Consider the following 8,219-nt stretch of genomic DNA (forward strand, 5'->3'; position numbering starts at 1 on the left):
GGGGGGGGGGTGAGGTAGATAGGAGTCTTGATCCCCAAAGTCAGCTTGAGAAATCAGGAGGGTGAGCTAATATTCTTGTTCTCTTGGTCAAAACACAAGACTCCTAGCCCATCTGACTGGGATTTTCCGATAGCACTGAGTTTGTGCCAGAAGGAGAGGGGATGAAAAAGAACAAGGGGAAAAAAGATGGAGTGAATTTTCACAAAAAGCCCTCACCTCAACCCATCCACATTGTTTAATTTTCAGCTAGGCTTCCAGCATTCAGGAGTCTCAAGGCATTGAGCTGGCCAAGTATTCCCAGCCTGCTGCCCTGGGCACTTAGAGGGCCAGTAATTACTCAGTAATTACCCTGTTTATAGCCTCATTATTGCTGACCTGCTGATGAAGCCCAGCCCACCTTTTGGCAGGCACTCCTTGGTGATGGTCCTTTTGTGAGCAGGGATTCTGGAGGTGCTGGGTAAGGGGCAGGTGAGTGTGTGTGTGGGGGGGAATGGGAGTTTCTCTGAGCTGCTACTCCTATTCCTCCCCAGCATATCATGGTTTATCCTCCGTCTTGTGTCTCTACCTGTACCTCTACTAATAATTGAAGGTGTCAGAGTTAAATTTGACACTCAAGAGAAATGAAAACCTTTGTTCCTTTATCCTACTATTCACCACTCCTCCCTGAGAGATTCAGTTCCTCTCCTTCCATCCTGGATACCCTGCTTCCATTCTCCACCCCCTTCCCATTGCAGTTCACTTTCTCGAATGGTTGGAGAAGGCCCCCAGAATGTCAGTTTTCAGATGCTAGGTTCCCTGACACCTTCACGTTACATAATGGTTTCAAATTCTCACTCTGGACTCCGGAGGAGGAACTTTTAACAAGTCTCACACTTTGGTGAGCAGCATTTATGAGCTGGCAGAGTTAAGGAAGGGGGTGGGTGGGAGAATGGGGATGGAGTTTAAAGATGCCAACAGCTAGAATCATAAAATCATAGCATATTAGATCTGGAAGGGACCTAAACATCATCTAGTCTAATTCCTGTTTCAGGCATGTGAGAGAGAAGATTGGATTGTTTGGAAGAGGGTAAAACTGAAAAGAAGAATTGCCAAACTGAGAGAGGTCAACTGAGTAAATTGCTGTATTTTTTCTTTGGGGATTGGTGTGGAAAGGAAAGGTGCTGCTGCTGGAGGGGGCAGCATATTATAAGTATGGATATTTCCTTTTCACATGTGCCCAGCCTAATCCAGTATTTGAAGGATTATTGTTTTTTTCTTGCACAATTACAGATCCTCACCTCTGTCACTTTGGGGGCTCCCTGGCATTCCTATTTTGATTTGTGGGGAGTAGGATCCCTGGTCAGTCTGTGAAGTCTCCTGACCATTAATGAGGAACACATGAGGGATAAGTGAACTTTTCTGGAACATGTCCTTTTCCACCTAAATATGTCCCTCCCTTCTGGTGCATGAAACTGGTGCTTGATTTTCAAGGGCTCCCCATTCTATGACACAACCTTCTTAGGTTGATACGATCTCTCAGATTTCACTTCAATTTAACTGAGCAAACAATGTGCTGGTGGGCTAATTGTGCTGAAGATACAATGACAAAATTAATCAGTCCCTGCCTTCCAGAAGCTTGCATTCTGGTGGGGCTGGTGGTATAAGAGAGAGAAACAGAATTTATACAGCTACGTAAATACAAAAAATATAAAAATAAACACAAGATAATTTCAAGGGGTGGGACTACAAACCAGATGAATTGAGGAAGACTTCTCGTGGGAGGTGCCTCTAACTGAGCTCTGGTGGGAGATAGGCATTCTAAGAAGTGAAGACAGAGAGTGTCCTAGGCACGAGGCAAAGGCATAGAAATGGGATCTGGAATATCATGTACAGGGATCAGCAAGTAGGACAATTTGATTGGAGAAGAGAGTATGAGGCAGAGGTGGCTAGGAGAGGGTAATATGTGATCATGCTAGAATGATAGGCTGAAGCCAGATTGTGAATGACTTCAACTGTCCAATAAATGCTTGCATTTTATCCTAGAGACAATAGGGAGCCCCTGAAACTTCCTGAGCATGGGGGTGACATAGGTAGGCCTCTGTTTTAGGGATGTCAGTTTGACAGCAATGAATTGGAAAGGGGTGAGGGTGGATTCAGGGAGATGACTCACAAGTCTCATTCCCTTGCCATTTGGTGACTTTGCTCCTTCCTCAGTCCAGGTAGTTTTATGTCCTACTGAAAATCTCTCTAGGATATTCCATAACTAATAAGTCAATCCTCTTACACCTCTTATACATAGAGTATCCTCCTTTCGGTCTAAGGTCAATTCCTTTTCTTTGATCCTGGTGTCAATGACTAACATGGGGAGAAAAGCACAGGAAAGGGAGATGAAGATTGGGTGCCCTCCAACTAAGGGTGTGAATGGCTGCCTGATTCTGATAAGCTGCAGCTTTTCACTTGCAGAATCCTGTGTTGCTAAGTTACCTAAATCCCTTGGGTGCTGTGTTGGGATCCTGGGTGGAAAGAGGGGTGAGGGTGAAGGTGGGGCCTCTTAGACTTCAGACTCTATTTCCTAGGCCTTAGCCTTTGGTGTAGAGCAGATCTCAGAGCATAATTTTTCCTAATCACATAGATAACTTAAAATCAACCAATCAATTATCAGACATTTAGTATGGTATACTAGGCACTGTACTAGATGTTCAGGATATCAAGATAAAATAAGAAATAGTTTTTACCCTCCGGGAGCTTATGTTGTATCAGAGGAAACAATGTATAAGTATATGGATGAATACAAATTAAATGCAAAGTAATTTGGGGGGTGTGGGCAATGGTAGATTGGGGGAAGGATCAAGGCAAAATCTCATGTAAGTATTAATACTTCAATTAAGCTTTGAAGGGAGCTGTACTAAAACTGAGGGGTGGGAAGGGAGTGTTTTTCAAGAATGGAGTTCAATCACAGAGATATGAGATGGAATATTACATATGAAGAATAAGAAGAGCAGATTAGCTGGACCTCAGAGTACATGTGTCACAGGGATGATGGGGCTAAGCATGGGAAATGAGCCCCTTTCCTTAGGCCCTTTGCTGAATGCAAGCTTTTGTCTCAGTCACTTCCAGTGACATATGTGTTATGTGTTGGGACACAGCCTCGCAGGAGGATCGGACCTCGAATTAGGAAGAGCAGCCTACTTGAGAATAGGATCTCTCTTGTCCGTTGATTATCTTGGGACTCTAATCTCTCCCTCATATTTCCTGTGAAGGGTAAAAAAGGATCTCCCCACAGCAACGGTTACTATGAGCTATAGACTGCTTTCCTAGCAGAGACTGGGATCAGATCCCAAGTCTCTAGATGGGTTTTCTGCTTTGCATTTCCTTTTTTCCAAGTCCAAGTGGCTAACCATCAATCCGGAGTTGGACTGAGTGCTGGTTGGCCAGCAGAAGGTGATTGATCCGGAGTGAGTTGCTCAGATAGTGCAAATCGGAGGTGAAAGCAAAATGCCTGTTTAGAAGTTCCACAAATCAAGTCTGTCAGCCTCAGTGTCTTTATCTGTAAAAAAAAGGGATAATAATAGAGCCTCTCTTACAAAGTGGTGATGAGTATCAAATCAGTTCCTGGCACGTAGTAGGCTCTTTATAAACTTTTGTTGATGGACTGACACATAAGATGTTTTTAAAAACCTCAACGTGCTTGAGATTGTTGTTTTGAAATAGATATAGACTAAACGTCCTTGGGTAGGATGTCCCACCTGAAATCTTCTTGATGTTTTCCCCACTATTTGCTAATGATAGCGTTGTATAGTAGAATTGTGAATTTGTTGGCAGGGAGCCTATGGAGGCAGAGTTGTGTGGTAGAAAAAACTTTGGTTCTAAAGTCAGAGAACCTCTGTCACCTACCTGTGTGACCTTGAGCTTTACTAACTTAATTTTTTATTGTTGTCTTTCAGTCATTTCAGCTGTGTTAGACTCTTCCTGACTCCATTTGGGGTTTTCTTGGCAGAGACACTGAGTTGTTCGCCATTTCCTTCTCCAGCTCATTTTTACAGATAAGGAAACTGAGGCAAACAAGGTTAAGTGACTTGCCCAAGGTCACACAGTTAGGAAGTGTCTGAGGTCAGATTTGAACTCAAGAAGATGAGTCTTCCTGACTGCAGACCGGATACTCTATTCACTTTGCCATCTAGCTGCCCACCTTAACTCTGTAATACTTAACTTGTCCAGGCCTCTGCTTCTGCTTCTATAAAATTAGGAGGCTGGGATAGCTGGCCTCTAAGGTCCCTCTAGCTTTGGATCTATGATCTTAGGGCCTGAGTTCAAATCCTGATTCTTTTACTTATTAGTTGTATAGTCTTAGACAAATAGCCATGCGGTAAAATGTAAAAGTCAGGCAGTCAGGAGGATCTAGGGTCAAATATTTAGAAGCTATGTGAAACTTGGAAAAACATGTAACTGCTCTGAACTTCTGTTTCTTAATCTGTAAAAGGTAGATATTAACAGAACTACCTCGTGTGAATGTTGTAAGGATCATCTGAAGCAAGAATAATAATTAACATTTGTGTGGTACTTACTGTAGGCCAGATACTTTACAATCATCATGTCATTTGATCCTCACAACAACCCTGAAGGTAGGTGCTGTTATACCCATTTTATAAATGAGGAAACTGAGGCAAATGGGTTAAGTGACTTGCTCAGGGTCACACAACTCAAGTCTTCTTGACTCCAGAGTACTCTGCTCTGTGCCACCTAGCTGCCAAATGCATGTGAAATAATGTATTGAAGTGCTCTGTAAATATTGAAACATTGCTGAGTTGTAGGGCCCCACCACCATCATCATCATTGCCCCTGGATATCAGCTGCTTTTCCATAAAATGAGGGTATTGGATTTGGTGATCTCTAAGTTCTCTTTAAACTCTTTCATTCCAGAAAACAAACCATTAGAATCTGACAGGGGTAGTGGTAGGGGTGGGTGAATAGAGGGAGGAGCGCCTAGAGACACTGGGCTACTACGTGTTCTGGGATTTTACCTCTCTCCTCTTCATATACATCTTCCTCCCCTTAATGAATCTCAACCTTGACCCACATGTTTAAATATTTAAAACGTTAAATTTAATTTAATAATTTAATATTTTAAAAATCAAATCCAGTGCCCTCAAAGTTGTGTTGCCTCCAACATTCATTTCTTCTCTATACATTTGGTCAGATTCAGCTGTTATTCTGGACTTCCTTTTCTCAGGTGACATTGGGTCCTGAGGTGGTAGAGTCTAAATATAGTTCAGTTATTATTCCCAACAAACCTTTGTAAAAATGTTGGCAGATCTGTTCCATTTCATATCTGTTTATTGTTCTAGTTTCAGATTTCCTCAATGAGGGCCCTTATTTGTGTTTCATGCCAAATTCTGAGTATTTATTGTGCCCTCAAATTCTTTTCACGGATTTGTATTGTAATACTCCATCTTCATCCTCCTCAGTGTCCTGCAGCTGAGTTTGCTCTCTAAACCAGTGTTTTTTCTTAGCTGTAGCTGCCATATCTTTGTGTGACAAGGAAAATAGGTATTTCCTAGTTGATGTTGCTTTTGAGCTTTCAGTCCTCTTATTCTCTTTACCTGGAAGGAAATTGAAACATCCTGAGACCCAGTCCGAAGGGGGGAGTTCTGGGAAATTTTTGAAGAGCTCTGTGTGCATTAGTGTACATGTCAGTAGACCAACAAACATTTATTAAGTTCCTACTATGTTCCAGGCATTGTGCTAAGTGCTGGGGGATATAAAAAAAAATACAAAAGATAATCCTTTTTTTTCCAAGGATCTCCCAATCTAACGTGTAAAGACAACACATAAAAGACAGCTGGGGCATGATGAAGTCCAGAAGGTAGGTTGGAAATGATAGGACAGTGGCCATGGGTCCCCTTCTTAAATGGAGGATATGGTAAGAGCTCTCCAATTAGAGCATTGGTGATAGGTAGTGGGGGAAGAGGTACTGAGAAGGTATGAGTTTCAGATTTTGGTGTGTGTGTGGGTGTTTAGGAGTGAAAACCAGGGAGACTCATAACCAAGAGGACAAACTGGAAACTATTTTTTTTTTCTTTTGGGAGGGGGGAAAGCAGGGCAATCGGGGTTAAGTGACTTGCCCAAGGCCACATGGCTAAGTAAGTGCTAAGTGTCTGAGGCTGGATTTGAACTCAGGTCCTCCTGACTCCAGGGCTAAGTGCTCTATTCACTACACCACCTAGCTGTACCTGGAAACTATTTCTTAACATTCATAACACTTCCATTCCCTCCTGCCCTCCTATCTCAGGCAATAATAAGCCTAAGGGGCCCATTCAGGGTTGTCTGCCTCATGTTAAATGCCAGGTACTTTCAGCACTGAGCCACACATTCTAGAAGTGACCAGAAATTTTGCCATCCCCTAAAGACCCAAGTAATGGGTCATTATGTCTTTGGAGTCTTTTGGAATTTCCAAAGGAGGTTTGGGCACACTATCCCTGGGATGTCCTCCATAATCTTATTCAACCTCAGTACATGCATGTAACTGATGAGTACCACCACATATGACATTGGTCTGGTCAATCACTATAAGAGTCCTCTCATTTTCCATATTTCTTGTAACTCTGGGGGTGTTTCCCTCCCAGATGGACATCTTTGTGATGGTAAGTTGGGCTATCTTTTGTCTTAGCTCTTACCTTGCCTGTAGTCAGATAAACTGAGACCCGAGAAAGACCTTCACTTAGAAAGGCCAAGGTAACGTACCGCATTCTGGCCATTGCCAAGTGGCTTACCTTGTCTTGCTATTGCACCGCAGTGACTCTGGAGGAGAAAGTCAGTGTGACGACTTTGTGCACTTCTGCCTCATGCACAAGTCAAGACATGGCCCTCATGATGTCATTAGTTCTCTTCAAATATGAAGGAACAATAAGAACAACAAAGAGAATGCAGGCTCTTGTATCAGTTAAAACTGTCTAAGAAATGGGCTGGTCAAAGTCAGTGTTTTAAAAACTTTGTCTATTTCCATTTTTTAATAATCAAAAGCTTATTTAAGAGACTTATTGCATGTGTTTGAATTACTTGTGAAGTCTTCTCATCTGCCTCTCTTCTAATACGCTATTATTTTGGATATTGCTTTAACTAGCTAATGATCTAGATGTTTCCAAATAGCTGATTCTGAAGTCATTACTTTATCTGTAACTAGCCACGCTGTACAGAACCTTGTGTTGGAATGATAAAACAAAATACTGATAATGATAAAGCAAAAACTTCAAAGCAGGGGCAGCTAGGTGGCACAGTGAATAGAGCACCAGCCCTGGAGTCAGGAGGATATGAGTTCAAATCTGATCTCAGACACTTGACACACTCACTAGCTGTGTGACCTTGGGCAAGTCACTTAACCCCAATTGCCTTGCCTTCCTCCCTCAAAAAATGTTTTTTTAAAACAGTTACTTGCTCTGTGATCATGGGCTGTGATTCAGACTCTTTCTTGGGATTCTTCATTAAAAAAATGGGGATAATAATGCCTGAAGTTCTTACCTTATAAGGTTATTTAATAGATCATAAATTTTGGACTAGAAGGGACATTAGAGATGATCGAGTTCAACCTTATTTTATGGATGAAGGCACTGAAGCCCAGAGAGAATTAAGTGACTTTCTCATGATCAGATACAGCAAATGCCAGGGCTGAGATTTGAACTCAGGCCCTCTGATGCAAAATCTAGCCCTCTTTCCATTGTACCACAAGATAACATAAGATTTTGAAAGCCTTGGACTACACATATGTCAGTTACAATAATAATACATTAAAGTCAATCTCATTAGTGTGATATGTATTGTACATATGAGATTTCCTTTGGTGTTCACCACATTCATTATTTTCAGACTTGTCTTCAAGATAGTGTTCATGGTGTATCAAGTGTAAGATTTATGACTAGTCTACAAGTCCTTGGGCCTTTCATTCCTTGATCCTAAGCATGTTTTCCAACAGTTTTTATGGTTTACCACTGTGCTCATCTTCTCTTAGAAGTCACTGAGTATCAAGGTACAGATAAGAGCTTGTCAATTTTTTCATATTCTCTTTTAAAAAAACCATTGTTGAATTTTGTTTTTAAATTACAAACAATATAGCATACCTCCTTTGTGAGAGATCTCTTGTAAAAAAGTGAAACAATTGAACAAACTAAAAATATAATGATCTCAAACTGAAAGTACATGCACCATTCCATGCCTTTGATATTTCCCCATGCATCTCTATTTAAAAA

This window comes from Petaurus breviceps, unplaced genomic scaffold (genome assembly GCF_028583685.1).
Source record: "Petaurus breviceps papuanus isolate PSGF00001 unplaced genomic scaffold, PetGlider_PUasm1.0 91133, whole genome shotgun sequence".
Taxonomy (NCBI): Eukaryota; Metazoa; Chordata; class Mammalia; order Diprotodontia; family Petauridae; genus Petaurus; species Petaurus breviceps.